The sequence below is a fragment of the Polypterus senegalus genome, unplaced genomic scaffold (genome assembly GCF_016835505.1).
Source record: "Polypterus senegalus isolate Bchr_013 unplaced genomic scaffold, ASM1683550v1 scaffold_479, whole genome shotgun sequence".
NCBI classification, from domain to species: Eukaryota; Metazoa; Chordata; class Cladistia; order Polypteriformes; family Polypteridae; genus Polypterus; species Polypterus senegalus.
Window position 1 is genome coordinate 1 of NW_024382882.1, and position 17,009 is coordinate 17,009.

A 17,009-nucleotide genomic window follows, 5' to 3' on the forward strand; every position below is an offset into this window, starting at 1 on the left:
AGATATTGAAAAAGTAGTACTGGCTGGAATAGGTGATGTTAATGTAAGTCATTGATTTAATTTATGTATTCAAACATTATTTGATGCTAATTTTCGACTAGCAGTATCCAGTTTACAAATATGTCTGTGCCTTACTTTTAATTGTACATATTCACAAAACAAATGTTCTAGTACAGGGTTGAGAATGTGGACGTTGTGTTCTTGTTGCAGGACACTGATGGCAGATGATAGGGTTAAAATAATGGCTGATATCCATAATATCACTTTATCTGTTTTTATGTTCATTCTTTGAAAAATAACTTATATGTTTACCATGAATGTTCCTTCTAGACAGTTCCTGATGAGTACATTGAACCTGAGTCTGGAGATACTGGATCAGCCCCTCGGGATGAACAGAGCGCTGGGAGGAGGAGCAGCTAGGAGCAGCAGTACTTAAGTTTGGGGCTCGTGATGTTCAGGAGAAGCAAGAAGGAAAGCGAGCGTTATGAGTTTGTCATGGAAGATGATGAAATGATTGAATTTGTCAGTGCTGTCACCATGAAAGGCACAGTTGAAAAGGTTAGCCTAGGATGAAGTGTCATATAAATTTAATTTGTCACAATGATGTTTAGAGTGGAATGTCTTGGGTTTTGTATGTGATTAACCAAAATATACAACATCTTGTGTTTTTAAATGTTTCAAACCCAGTACAAATTTGTTCAAAATGTTTTTATCCATTTATTTAACCTGTTGGAACTTTAGTTAAATAGAACTTTTTTTTTTAATTCTGACTTGATTTTTCTAGGATGACAAGAAGGATGTCGAGCTTTCTGAATCCCAGAAGCAAAAACTGTCCATTCAGGAGGTCGCAAAAGCCTGCCTGTCTATCGCTACAGAAGATCTGTTGAAAGCTATAGAGGATCATCAAATTCTCATTATTGAGGGAGACTGGCTCTGGGAAAACAACTCAGATTCCACAGTATCTTCTAGAAGAGGTGAGACAGCAATAACTAGTAAAATAGGCCTTTACCTATGTTAACTCATCAACCTAAGCTTAGTCAAGAGTTTTCACAGATTTATTTCACTTTTTAAAAAAGACCCATTTTTGTAATCTTACTGCACATTCATCCATATCTGTGTTTGCCTTATTTTCTCAATGCACGTTCTGCCCTCTTCACCATGTGACTGGACACTCTTCTCAGAATGTATTACTTCTGGATTATTTTAGTTTTTCTAACACTACTTCAGGTTTCTCCATCATTGATATAGATCATTGACATAAAAGAAAAACATATTTGAAATAACAACCTGAAATGTAACTTATCTACCAGCCTTGTAGCTAGTATTGAATATATTAATTTACAATTCAGAAGACCTATCATGGATAATTAATAAATGTAAACCAAAAATGCATACTTTAACACATGTGTAAAGTTGTAAATGCATATGAGTAGTCTACTGGGCTACCAGCTTTGTAAACCTTGCAGTCCAGGTATGTTTTCTGGTAGCCCAGCTTTATAAACAGGGTGGATGATTACGGCAGCTTTTTGTAAAGTTTTGTTTTACACGTGAACATAGTGATCTTCTACCAAAATATGAACACAATCAACATGTTGGAAGAAATATTTTAGCAAATAGATAATTATATATATATATATATATATTATATATTATAATAGATTTTTAAAGGATTATGTCATGTTGATATGTGCTATTTTTACAATGTATACAAAATATTTGATCAAAATGAACTGAAATACAGTACTGCATTAATATTGTATTCTCAAATTTACTACTAATACTAATTTGTTTCTCTTTCAAAAATATTACCACAGCCTGTGATCTATGTATACAGATGCATTAACATTTCTCACGTGTTAATATTAAGAGGGTACTCATGTTAGTAAAGAGATGTTTAGACCTGAAAAGCATGTTCACACTTTGCAGTTTGGGAAATAGTAATGAGCGTTTTCACCAACTCCAGTATACCTGCTAGAGTCCCAAGTATATATTGGGTAATGGTGAGCAGTTTTTTTGTTTTTTTTTTTTGTATGGGATTCCTCTCTGTGACTGCATAAGACTAGATTTGTTTGTAATGGAGTGAACCTTAAGATTTTGAAAGGTTAATGTCCGATTCCCAAAGCTAAACACTTGAACATTTGTGACCAGAGCATTGTTGGAACATACAAGCCATCACATGTGATCAACAAGCTGCTGAATATTTTAGATCATTTTCTCAGTGGTAGTAAGCCCCATCATTTAAAAGTTACTTGGTGCATCAGTGTACCATTTTGTTTCCAAGCTGTACATTTCATGAAATAGATCAGCCCTGCCTGTGCAATTGTTAGAGTAGTTAACAGTCTGATGTTACTGTGCTTCCTCACCATTTCAGTCCTAAAATTAATTTTGCCTTGTATCAAAGGACCACTTTTTTATGTTTTTTTCTTTCTGCTTAAAAATGGCATGTTTGCTGACTTGGTTTTGATTCTGCAGTCATCATTACTTTGTGGAATATGTTCCGTATTTAAACAGTTACATTTCTTTAAGTAATTGAAAAGTTATTTTCTATTTACTTGGTCATAATCGTTCTTGCAATTATGATTCCTTTCACTTGTAAATGGTATTGAAGCAGTACTGAAACTGTTGGACTTTTTTTTTTTTACCTATAACAAAATGTGCATTAATTACTACTTATATCACAATTAACAACACAAGTATATGGTTATCTTTTGGCATTCTTGCCCTCACTGTACAAGTTGTTTTACAGGTAACACAATTCTTTCTCTTGCTTGGTTTGTTTTAATTTTTTTGGTATTAATACACTATATTGATCTCAGAGGAAATTGTCTTTTGTATGACCCTTCGAGGTCAAAGCGCAGGTCAGCCATTGTACAGCACCTGGAGCAATTTTCAGGTTAAGGGCCTTGCTCAGTGGCACAACAAATAGGATCCCTTCTAGCAGTAACTGAATTTGAACTGACAACCTTCCAGATACTAACATAGATCTTTAGCCTCAGAGCACAACTCCACCATCATTTTTTTTTTTTTAATGTATTGGAATTTATAGACTTTCTGCCGTATTGTATTGCTCACTAGTGTGTGTGTGTGGTGTGTGTCAGACCCATTAACCAAAAATGGTGAAGGTAGGGTAAGTATTATATTCTCATGTGTGGGAACCTATATGATAAACAGATGCTCTTCAAATTTTTTTGCTTGGATGACTTACTGCGTTGTATCCAGCCCTTCATTCATCTTTAAGGCACCCACATAACCATCTTCTCCTCGAAGTTCACCACTTCGGATACACAGCAATTAGAAAAATTTCTGTGTGAGGCATGTGGCAGCCACATGTACAAGCATACCTTAATGTCTGATGTTATTTTTGCCACGTGGCCCTCAAGCCTGGCACGGATATGTAAAGTATAAACCAGCCTTTAGACGGAGGTTACAGCAGTATGGCAGACTGTCTTAAAAGCAACACCAAAGTGAAGACTATTCATGTGCAGTTGTGTGTTTTGTTTTTATCAGTTTTTATTGGGAACATACTGTATGGATTTATTTATCAAACATCTGGTACTCCACTGGGCTTTGTGAGTCTGTAGCTCAGTTGTGCAGAATTAAAAACTGGTAGTCACACTCCTGTTTTGTTTTGCTCAGGCTTCTTTAAGTCATTCTTGCACACAAGAAGTTTAAAGATGCTCAGGGACAATAATACTGTAAATTTCAACATTGTCATGCATTTTTGATAAGTTCAATATTTCCTTTACTTCTGATGCAATCCTTGTTTAATTTTATGTACTTAGAATTTAAAAAAAAAGTAATTGCCAATGACTATACATTGCAAAAACTAGAGAAATTTTAAACGGGAGTTGTTTTGCTTTTATATTTAGTGAACAAATCTGCCAATGAGGTAAACAAAATTTACTTGACAAGATTTCATAAATTAAGCCAAATAATTGTAAATATAAGTCAATAAGTTTTACATTAAGAAAAACCACATTTAATGGCATAATATAAATACTTTTTACTTGTTTAGATTTCATTTTTACTGTGTAAAAAACATTTTAAGAATAGCTCCAAAGCTGCTGAGTTCAGAAGTTTGAAAGATCTGATAGCATGAAGCTGCCTTTGTCAGAAAAAGAGCTTCATTTACAGTGCATATACATATTTTCAGTAAATGTTCACTTAATGTATAACTTTATGAAATGACTGGTACGCTTTTGGAGAAGTTAATAAATTTTGTCTGAGCCAGGACTGTCGATGATCTGCTCCGCTACCCCATGTCTTAAATCTTTAGTCTCTGTAGACTTGCAGTCTGTCTTTTAGCTTTCAGATAAGTGTCACCTTTATTACTGTATTGCAAATTGAGACTGACCATTTTTAAATATTAAGATGTAATGTAAATTATTTTTTAGGGATTTGTGAAGAAAGAAATGAAGATTGGTTGCACCCAACCAAGGAGAGTTGCAGCAATGAGTGTAGCTCTCGTGGTTTACAGGAAATGGGAGTCAAACTGGGGAATGAGGTATTAATGATACGTCTTTGTAGCGTAATATAAAAATACCTAGAATTCTACTTTTTCCTTTGTCTGATTATTCTTTTGGTTCTAGTTACCTAGTACTGGAGTAGATGGGTAGATTTATCATATTTAAGTACTGAATTATTTGATTAACCTTTCAGTTATCAATTTGAATTTGCATTTTGATTATTTCATTCTGGTTCAGTTACTGATTTTTGAGTTTTTAAATTAAGAACAATTCAAAATTTAAGACTTGTTATTTTAATGGGTACTGAATGTTTGTAATGCATTTACACAGACACTCTTTTGTTATTGAACACAGTCTTAATTTGGTCCCTGTCTCTTTGATTCAGTTGCAGATAAAATACTCTAGTTTTCATTTAGTCAACATTTTATTCCACAGGTGGGTTACTGCATTCGATTTGAAGACTGTATTTTGGGCGTACCATTCTCAGTACATGACAGATGGCATGTTGCTGAGAGAATTCTGACTGAGCCTGATTTGGCAAGTTACAGGTAACATGGAGTTCCCCTTCTGAAACACAAAGCTGGAGAACATCTCAATGCCCTTGGTCCTAGTATGGAAACCAAATCTGTCCTTTGCATGATCACACTCACACTCCCTTATACAAGATCAGTTCAGAGTCACCATTCAACTACAGGGTGTCACTTCCTACTTACTATACATTCATACGAAAGTTGAGTGGAAATTTGAAGATCTCCAAGTTGCGCCTTACTAATAAGTAATGGTGTCAAGGTGTCTAGTCTTCAGTTTACAGAACCACTTTCTTGTTAAATGATTTATTTTAAAGTAATTGCTGGCATAACTTCCTTATTCCTTTATACTTTTATATTACATTTAAGGCTAGGTTTACCTAACAATATTAGTAGCACTTATTTGGACATTCTGTATATCTGCTGTGTTCCCTCTTAATTTGAACACCAGAGTTACAAGCAGTATTCTAGATATGGCCTCACAAATGCAGCTAGCTATACAGTATACTGAACTTGTAGTTAGACTTTCAAATCACTTCTGTATATTCTCTGATTAGGACAGTGATGAGCCGGTAGAATTGTCACTTTTATTCAATTAGGCATGTACTGTATTCCAGCTCAATCCCATTTTGTAATTCTAAGTGATATGTTTTGGTTTTTATCGTTAAAAAAAAAACTTTTTAGTTTAAACTTCATTTTCCACATCTGTTAAAATTTAGTTTTGCTCAGATCCACAAACTCATCTGATGTAGTTATTATGTTGCACATTAAACAACGATACTAGTTAAATAATATATGCCTTCCTGTCTAAAAATGTATACTAATGCCTCCATACCAAAAAGCTATTGAGTTTTTTTGCAGTTGCTTTCATTAATTTATCTATGGTACAAGTTTAATTAATTGGGATATAATTACAAGTATGGGCTGGTTTACATTTTTATGACATTGTGCAGTATTTGCAAGCTTCTTGTTTCCAGGATTTACTAGACTTTTCACCATGTTTAAATGTTGTCCTTTACTGATTCATGCTATTAATAATAGAGTATATCACTGTCTAATTTGCATATTGCTTAGTCCAACAGTGTCCAGTCCAGGTGTTGAAAGGCTACAAACTTTCTTTCCAAAAAAATTATTTTTTGTTAGTCTTGCATAACAGAACTTCTGATTAATAAGGGTCATTTAAACCGTGAGTCTGTATTTTTAGAAATGAACAATAGTGCACTTTTTTCCTTTTTTTTTCTCATTTTAAAGGATGTTTATTGGCACATACGGGGGTCCTCAGGTTACGACACAGTTCCGTTCCTACAGCAGTGATGTAACCCAAATTTTGGTGTAAGTCGAAACACACCCTAGCATAAGTCACTTACCTATCCTAACACATTTGTAAAATTATAATCTAAAACATAAAAACACAACTAAGCTACAGAAAAGGAAAAGGACATAAATATACTGTACTGTACTATACTGTAGTAAGAGAAAAATGACAAAAATGAGTGTAAAATAAATTCCTTACCTTTATTCCTTCTGATCTCTTTACAATGTCTAATTTCACTTCCATCGTGATGGCTTTCCTCTTCTTCGAAACACTACCATCTGAAGACTGACTTTCGTTTAGGAGCCATGATAAGGGCCAAAAAGTTGCCAAACAAAGCAACACAAATAGAACACTTCCTCCACGCATTAAACCAAATGTGTTTGCCAACTCCTTGCTGTGTTACTGTATCCTTCCAAACCAAACTAGTTTGCCCACGAAGTCTGTAAGTGCAACGCTAATGGCATAAGCTGAAGCACTCATCTCAATTTTTTAAAGTTTTTATGGGAATGAGCGTTACAAGTTCGACTCCCTCACTCATACACCGATACTTTTACTTTCACTTTCACAGCATGCAACAAAACTACTGTAGTTCTGAAACTCCTCACTCATATGCTGCTACTTTCGCCACCCACAACCAAACTAGTTCACCCCGTAAGTCTGTAGATCGATGCTAACAGCGTAATCCGAAGCATGTTTTTATGGGAATGAGCGTCGTAAACTCTAAACGTCAGATGTCGACGTTGTAACCCGAGGACCCCTGTATTTTTGAAATGAAAGGTATCTAGTTTTGTTCAGAATTATTCATATACAATCATCCCTCATTATGCGATTTGTTATCTGTTCCTCAAAGTGGAATGTCAAAAATTGATATTGACAACGATTTACAAGCAACATATTATTTTAAATGAAGAAAATAACAATGCATTACTTGTCAACCAGAAAATCCTTATCCACTTTCCCAAATATCAATGAAACGGTCTTAAACACCTATAGCAGACATCAACCCTTGATTTCTCCATGATGCAAAACAGTTCATTCATCAGTTACCTAATTAAGAAACTGATAACAAATTCATTAATAGGAGCACAGTTGCGTGTCCCATGGCAAAATGTAGTCATGAAATTTGAGTTAAAACTTTTGGTTGCTTTAACTTTTTTCTGCCTTTTTGTTTTAAAGATTTCAAGAGTTTATAGATATTTAGTGACAAAAGCAGCAACCTCATTAGAGTACCACAGCAAAGAGAGAAAAGTCACAAGACTAGCAAAGCATTTAGGCTTTGTGGCAGGCACCACATTCAGGAGTGGCAGAGGGAGGACCGAGAGAGTAAAAGCTCCTGCTTATTTAAGAGGCACGTTATAAGGCTAAGCAGCCATAGCGAGCATGGATTTCAAATTTTTTTTAGAGGCCCATATAATGAAATGTGCTTCACTGGGGGGAAAAAAGTGGACTAGATACCAAATAGGTGTTTATATTTAAGAAAAAAAATCACCCATTGTTGCAAGAAGTTGAATAAAGAGGGATAAATATATTTTCCCAGTCTGCAGAAGGTTATTGATCATGGGCAAATATTACGGTAAATAGCAGCTGACCAGCAAGCTTGGTACCATTTTCACTTGTGTACAATTTCTTTTAATATAATGTTTAGTGAAGAATTACAAACAAACAAGAGATTAATGGTTTCTTATTCTTTCTCCCTTAAATTTCTGACATAACAATGTGAATAAATGGACTGGAACTGTACATCTAGTTAACAATTTTGGCATTAGGCGACAGGAATTGGTGTCTACCTAAGAAACTGGTTGGAGCGAAAGCTTGTAGCATTGGGCCCTCCAGGACCAGGATGACACATACTTGGTCTAGTGTGGCCCAAGTAGAACTTGTAACTACTGCAATATTACTGGCTTGGTAAAAAGCAAACATCTGTAGAATGTGTTTGTTATTTCCTTATCTGTATGTTTTATTTACCCCTAGGTTATTTTTGTCACTTCTTGAGGCTAAAATATCTAAAGAATAATTAAGGAGTTTCTGGGGGCTAATTCAAAATTCTTTAAATAATTATTAGTAATCCTATCACACAAATGCTGGTATTGGTATGCTAATCTCCTCCTTTCCCTCTAGTGTGGTCATCATTGATGAAGCTCATGGAGCCGCGTTGCACACAGATATCTTGTTTGGCCTCATCAAAGATATTGCACGCTTTCGTCCTGATCTCAAAGTGCTGATTGCCAGTGCCACGCTAGATACTGAGCGATTTTCTGCATTCTTTGATGATGCTCCAATCTTTCGGATACCTGGCCGTAGATTCCCAGTTGATATATTCTACACAAAAGTAAGTATTAACTTTAATGATATAGAGAAAACATTTTCAATGGTTTAAAAAGCCTCATTTTTAATTTTTAATTTTACTGCACTAGCAGGTTCTTTACTCTTTTAACTCTGGCTTTTTCCCCTAGAGTAGTTAAATCACTTCCTAGTGATCTTTGCTTTAGTCAATCATTTCCTTAACCTATGTTTTCCATTAAAAAGTCACAAGAAGCAGTTGACTTTCATTGTAGTATTGGATATAAGGCAGTAACTAACAATGGACGATATATACACAAGTACATTTCTAGGAAAACACATGCGCAAGTATGTACATACCCTCTTGGATTAGGCCAGTTAATCTAACCTGCACATTCTTGGGAATTGCAAAGCCACCTGAAGGAAATTCACACTGACACAATCACACACCACATAAACAGTGACAAAAACAAGGATCACATTTATTTGTGTGTTTTTTGCTTATTTTCCTCATGTCTTTTTCTAGGCACCAGAGGCAGATTATCTGGAAGCATGTGTAGTTTCAGTATTGCAAATTCATGTAACGCAGCCACAAGGGGATATTCTTGTATTTCTCACTGGTCAGGTAAAAATAATTATTTTCTTTTATAATGCCTTTAACACTACAATCTCTTTCTTAAATAACTTGATTTAACATGAAAGACTAAATTGAAGTTGTCCAGGATCAGAGTAAATTATGGTCTTTAACAAATCATTTTAAATGTGTATACAATCAAATATGTTGTATGACAAAACAGTTTACCTCTTTGATGTACAGTACTAGTAATATAAGTATTACTATTGTTTAATGGTTTTTCTTCTGCTGTCCCTAGGAAGAAATTGAAGCCTGCTGTGAAATGCTACAGGAACGCTGTCGAAGACTGGGATCTAAGATTGCTGAGCTGATTGTGCTTCCTATATACGCCAATTTGCCTTCTGATATTCAAGCCAAGATTTTTGAACCTACACCTCCTGGTGCAAGGAAGGTAAGAGTTAAAAGTAAACTTACACATCACCATACCTTGTCGAGTGAAACAAATATATATTTTTTAAATTATTATATAGAAGTTGCCAGGGATTAACAGAACCTAACAGCTTTACCATTGCTTTTTCTTCTGTACCAACAAATTACTTACTGTTGCAACAGCATATGAACAGAAGGGACTGATTGCAGAAAGATGAACGCTGGCAGCAGCATTGCTTTGAACAGTTGAGGTGTGAAGCCTATTTAGAAAAAAATTGTAATCCTGAAAATTTACAATTAGCTTACAGTAGCACAAAGTTCAGTTATTCTCCAATCTACCAAAAGAGTATCTCTAGCGAATGGTCAGGAGTGTTTCTTGCATCATACATCAGTACCTTTCATTCTTTATGTATATAATAGATCATTGTCCTATCTATTATAATGTCCTTAGGATTCAAAAGTCACTGTTTACAAATTTCAATATGTCTTGAACTTGCAACGTCCATCATTGAATCTCAAAGATAGTTGCTTAAAGTGACAGATGTGCATTAATATGGAGACCATTTTATTTTCTCATGGGCAACCTTATGGAACATGTACAGAAAAAACAAGCATGAAAATAAAAAAAAAAAACCGTGATCAGTTGGCAGTCAAAACCTGTCAGTTCACCACTATGTTTAAAATAAAAAAGGTGTTTATCTTAATGTTTTTCAACAGGATTGCAATAGTAATTAATTTTATAAACTTTGAATATTTTAGAACATTTTTCATAACTACCATTTGAAAATATCTCCTTAAGCACTTTAGGAATTTATCCTCTAGTGTCTGTTAAAAGCTACATTACTAAGATTTTTTTTCTTGTGAGCATATATTTTTAAGAAAAAGAAAAACAATGTTGTTTACTGTCAACAAATAACCAGATGTAATATTTTTAGGTTGTAGTGGCCACTAACATTGCAGAAACCTCATTGACAATTGATGGCATCATTTATGTCATTGACCTGGATTCTGCAAGCAGAAGAGTTACAATCCAGGACTGGCATGGAGTCCCTGATAGTTACACATGTTCTAAGGTAGGAGGGTCTTGTGGATTCATTATGAAATCAGAGTTGATATTTGTTTCCATATTTAACATCACACATAGGTTAACAACAGTTTTGAATGGTCTGTACAGCATTTGTTAATAGTACTCTTCATGGTCAAATGGTGGACTTAAAATTGTTTGGAAATTGCTTTTTGACTCTTACCAGACTGATGAGCAGCAGCATTTGCTTCTCTGAAATCACTTCTGCAGATGGCCTTCGTCCTTGGCATGGTGGATGCTCCAGACCACACTGTTTTATTAAAGAAGTTGTAGCACTTCCTGATCATCAACTAATTGAGCAATGTTTAACATTCATAAAGTTGTTTTAAAATAAGAGAGGATATGATACATACAACAAAAAGAAACAAAATCAAAACTGCAGTGAATTATTATCTTGGTGGTCTTATTATCTGTCAAGCCTTGTCACTTGCACTCTCAGTTCCTTTGATTGAAGAACCAACCTGTTTAAAACCTTGGCTGTTTTTGCTGCTTGTTCTAAAAAAAATATATCTGTTGTACTAAAGTTTCTAATGATGTCTCAAATACTTCACCTTATTTTGTGTTGTTCCACAGGCCTCGGCTAATCAGAGAGCTGGCAGAGCTGGACGTGTTGCTGAGGAAGTGCTCCGTCTGTATACGGCTTGGGCATACAAACATGAGATGGAGGACACCACTGTTCCTGAGATACAAAGGACTAACTTGGGGAATGTTAGTGCTGCTGAAGAGTCTAGGTATTGTGCTTTTACCTGCACAGATTATAACTGCATTGAAAGTAAGCAGTGTTTCTGATATTGGCAGCTATTTCATCACACATTAAAATTTGTTTTCATATCAGGAGTAATGCTCAATGCAGAGATTTTTTTTTTTTTTTTTTAATTTTATTATAATCAATACATAGTAATCAAGTTTTTACAAAAAAAAAGAATTATGCTAAGAACAGATCGATCCCCACCCTTGAGAGAGAGAGAGCAAGCCAAATGGTGTAAAATTTAAGGCTTGTAAAAATACCTAAATCAACAAATTCTCTGTGCTTTATAAACTCATTTCAAAATATTACTGATTAGATCCTGCCATGTTTTGAAAAAAGTCTGCACAGATCCTCTAACTGAGTATTTGATTTTTTCCAATTTCAAATAGTATAACACATCAGTTTCCACTGACTTAAAGAGGAGAGTTTGGGTTCTTCCAGTTTATCAGAATAAGTCTGCGTGCAACAGTGTAGTGAATGCAATCACAATTTGTTTGTCTTTCTCCACCTTAAGACCCTCTGGAAGAACCCCAAACACAGCTGTTAATGGGTTAGGAGGGATTGTGAGCCCAAGACTGTCTGAGAGGTAATTAAAATTTTTGTCCAGAATAATGTTAATTTGGTGCAGGCCCAGAACATGTGACCCAGTGAGGCTGGGACTTGGTTGCAACGTTCGCAGGTTGGATCATGCCCTGGAAACATTTTGAGAGTTTTAGTCGAGACAGATGTGCTCGATATATAATTTTGAGTTGTATAATTGTATGCTTTGTGCATATGGAGCTTGAGTGAATTCTCTGCATTGCTACTTTCCACTCCTTTTTCTGATATATTAATTGAGAGGTCATTTTCCCAGTGTCCTCTTGGATCTTTGAAAGGAAGGGATTGTAAAAGGATTTTATATATTGTAGAAATGGAGTCTAACTCCTTGAAATTGAGCAATACTTTTCCAGCGTGGATGAGGGTGCAAGATGAGGAAAATCTGGAAGGTTCTGTTTAACAAAGTTCCTGATTTGAAGATAGTGAAAGAAATTTGAGCTGGAATGTTAAATTTGGACTGTAATTGTTCATAGGATGCAAAGACGTTGTCTATATAAAGATCTCTTAACAAGTTAAGTCCAAATTTTTCCAGATATTAAAAACTGCATATGTTTGTGAGGGTTGAAAGAGGTGGTTCTTTTGCAGGGTGCACAGAAAGAAGCTTCTCCGTCTTAAAATGCTTTCTACATTGGTTCCAGATTTTAAGGGAGTGAAGCACAATTGGGTTATTAGTGTATTGCCGATAACGTGTGTTTATTGGAGCGCAGAGCAGGAATACAAAGAAGTACTGCAGGATTTTACTTCTATTGCGGTCCATGCCTGTGTATGTTCTTCTATTTGTGTCCAGGTTCTTATCGCCTGTATATTTGGCTCCAGTAATAAAACTGGAAGTTAGGTAGAGCCATGCCACCTTCTGCCTTTGTCTTTGTAGGGTCGCCTTTTGATCGTGGATGTTTAGAATTCCAAATAAATGAGGTTATTGTTGAATCTAATTGCTTAAGAACGATTTATTAATGTATATTGGTATGTTTTGAAATAAAAGGAGCTTAGGAAGAATATTCATCTTAACAGTGTTAATTCTTCCAGCTAGTGTAGATGAAGGGTTGACCATCTATGCAAGTCTTGTTTAATTTTTTCCATGCAGACGTACGTAAATTTTGTTGATATAGAACTTTATGTTTACTTGTGATGTTTACCCGAGGTATTTAAACTGTTCTGCAATGATAAAAGGAAGGGTGTCTAATCTAATATTATATGCTTGCAATTCACCGGAAAGAGTACACTTTTATTCAGATTAATTCTGAGACCAGAGAGCTTTTGAAATTCTGAGTGCTGCTAAGACTACAGGCAGAGAATTTTCTGGGTCCGATATATACAGTACCATGTCATCTGCATATAATGAGATTTTCTGTTCCAGTCCTTCTCTGCTAATCCCTTTATCTGATCAGTATTTCGACAATGTATTGCCAGTGGTTCAATGGCAATTGCAAACAGCAGTGGTGACAAAGGGCATCCTTGTCTTGTGCCACGCTCTAGTTTAAAGTAGTCTGAGCAAATGTTATTGATGCAAACTGAAGCTTCTGGGTTAGTATACAGTAATTTAATCCATGCACAAATGTTGGCCAAACCAAACTTCTCCAAAATAGTAAAAGGTATTTCCATTCAATCATGTCGAAGCTTTTCTGCATCCAATGATAATAATATTTCTGGGTGTTTGATTTAGTTGGTGAGTATATTACATTAAACAGGCGTCGAAGATTTGAAGATAATTGTCGGCCCCTAATAAATCCAGTTTGGTCTTGTGATATTACCGAGGGAGCACTTTCTCCATCCTTCTAGCTATGATTTTAGAGAGTATTTTAACGTCGTTATTCAGAAGTGAAATTGGTCTGTATGATGCACATTGTAATAAGTCCTTATTTTCTTTTGGAAAGACAGTGATTAGTGCTTGGCGAAAGGTTTGTGGAAGAGATTGGTTATCTCTGGCTTCTGTAAATGTTGCTAATAGGAGGGGAGCTAGCTGAGCGGAGAATTTCTTGTAAAACTCTGCAGGGTAGCCGCAGGGCCTGCTGCTTTTCCACCTTGGAGTGACTTTATAGCATCCAGTAATTCTGATAATGACAGAGGTTTATCGAGTTCCTCCACACTAAAAGCGTCAATTTGTGGTATCTGTAATTTATCCAGAAATGCATTAGATTGTATATTGTCTTCTTTAAACTCAGTAGTATATAGGGATTTATAGTAGTCTCTAAAAGTGTACATTATATTTTTGTGTTCGATGATTTTATCTCCATTCGTGTTAGTAATTACCGAGATTGCTATCGCTACATCTTGCTTGTGAATTTGTTGCGCTAAAAGCTTATTAGCTTTCTCCATGTTCATAATAATGATGTCTGGATTTGTAAATTAGTTGTTCGGTTTCTTTAGTTGTCAAGAGGTTTAATTCTGAATGTAGAGCCTGCCTCCTCTATGTAGAGTCTCGCTTGGTAGTCTGGCATGTTCTTCATCTATTTTAGTAATTTCACTTTTTTTCTCTGCTACTTTCTTCGCTCGGATTTATTTCTGTGGGAAAGATATGAGATAATCTGTCCTCTTAAGAAGGCCTTAAGAGTTTCCAGAGTATTCCTGCAGAGATCTCAGGGATGTATTTGTCTCTAGAAAGAATTCGATTTGTTTGGATATAAATTCAGTACAATTCTCATCAGCTAATAGAAGCGGATTGAGGCGCCATCTGCGGGGTGAGTGTATGGGGCTTAGTAATTTCAGATCCAAGATCATCGGAGCATGGTCTGAAATAACAATAGCATCGATTTACAAGATTTAATCTTAGGCAAGAAGTTATTATCTATAAAGAAGTAATCAATCCTTGAGTAGCAATGATGTACTGGTGAGTAGAAAGAATATGTTCTTGAATTTGGGTTTAAAAACCTCCAGGGATCTGATAAGTTGTGATCAGTTATAAACTTTGTAATTATCTTTGCGGTGTTAGTTGCCGTCCCCCCTGTGGAGGAAGTCTTATCTAAAAGTGGATTTAGAACACAATTAAAGTCCCCAGCCATTATAAGTTTATGAGTGTTCAGATTGGGAATGGATGCAAATAAATTTTGTATAAATTCCTTATCATCAACATTAGGTGCATAAACATTTATCAAAATCATTTTACAGTTAGCTAAGTCTCCCATGACCATCACATATCTCCCTTCAGGATCCAATACTACATCTGATGCTACAAATGGTACTGTTCTATGTATCAGAATTCCCACCCCTCTAGTTTTCTTTGTGAAACTAGAATGGAACATTTGGCCAGTCCAGTCTTTTTGCAGCCGGAACTGATCCTTACTTAGTAAGTGGGTTTCCTGTAAAAATACTATTTTAGCATTTAGACCTGTTAGGTGAGCAAGTACTTTCTTTCTCTTTAATTCGTGATTCAGGCCTTTAACATTCCAGCTTACGGTTAACTGTCCCATCATGGAGACACTGATTCTGAGTTTTTGATGTCATTTTATAGTCTTAACTGGAAGTGAGATAGTTTAGGTTTTAATTTCCTATTCCCCCAAGAGTTGCTGCCATGCAGCTTATTATTACGTTGATAGTTATAATTATAAAGATTGAGATGATAGATTAGATATAGATCAAGCCTGCTCTCTTTCTCTTCCCCTTAACCCCCACCTCCTTTTTGCCTCCCCAGGTGAGGCTAAACCCACTTCACGCAGTCCCAGTCCTCTGACATACCCAGAGACAGAGCACGTCAAAGCACATCAAGCCCCATGCAGTGGCGCTTTAAGGTTAAAAGATAGAGATATCTACTACCAATATAGTCTTTAAAAGAGGAAAAGAAAAAAAAAAAAGAATTTTGCACTTAATATATACACATATATATATATACATATACACATATATATATACATATATATACACATACATACACACACATATACATATATATACATACAGAGATTTTTATCCATTGATTAATTTTTTTGGTTTGCATTCCCAGAGATACTCTGTTTCATATACTTATAAAACGTTTGACCATTATGTTAATCTTTTTTCAGTTGTGATTTGTTTTACTTTTTGATTCACAAAGCCCCAGTATTATCTGTGTATTAATGCCTGACTGTAGCACAATCCATCTAATTTCTCCTGTTCATATGATCATTTCTTTTACTGGATGTGATATATAGGTTTATAAGGGCCACAAGCCCGCCTTTATTTCTTATAACTTTGAGCCATTTTCATCTTGATGAACACTTTTCTTTGTTTAACCAAGTCTGTGAATCACTTTTGTTGTATGATTCTCAAGAATGTTCATAAAACTCCTTTCACAGTTCAAGTAAATTAAACCTCATCTGAGACTGTACGTCATGGCTCTGTTAATTTAATTCTTGCAGGAAGATAAGAGAAATAGAGATGATTGTAGGATTTAGTTCCTGACTTATTGAAGTATATATAATTTATTTAAGAACTGTATTTAAATGAGTTAAATGCTATGTTAGTAACTGCTTTTTTTAAAAAAAAGTACATATATTTGATGGAGTTGAACTGCATTTCATCTGATCCTGATACATGGCTGCCTCACTTGTTTATGTCCCTTTGCCCCATGGCCTTTGTACTGCAGGTGTTGGTCATTTATCTTTTGTGTGTCTCATACTTAGCAGAATGTTTAGCATATGTATTAAGTATGAAAAGAGTTCTAGTATCGGTTTTGAGAGGTTAGTCAAGATATTTATTTTCTTATAAAGGTATCAATGACTTGCTTCACTTTGACTTCATGGACCCGCCACCACATGAAACCCTTCTATTAGCTCTGGAACAACTTTATGCACTTGGAGCCCTAAATCATCTGGGGAACTCACCAGGTTAGTCAAAATGGTAGAATATGTTTTATTTATCAGTTATACCCTCTCTTATCCATACTTCATTGAAAAAACTGTTTTTGTACTTCAACACTAACTGTACAATTTTCAAATGTGAAAGAAAATCTGAAAGAGACACTAATGGAAAGTATTAAGTCTTGTTGCTGTCTTTCATGGTGTAATAATAACAATG

General features: G+C 35.2%; 1 pseudogene; it reads left to right on the forward strand.

Annotated features, from left to right (window-relative positions):
* Positions 1–330: 330 nt before the first annotated feature.
* On the forward strand, positions 331–16,819 carry LOC120521201 (annotated as a pseudogene).
* The last annotated feature ends 190 nt before the right edge of the window (positions 16,820–17,009 follow it).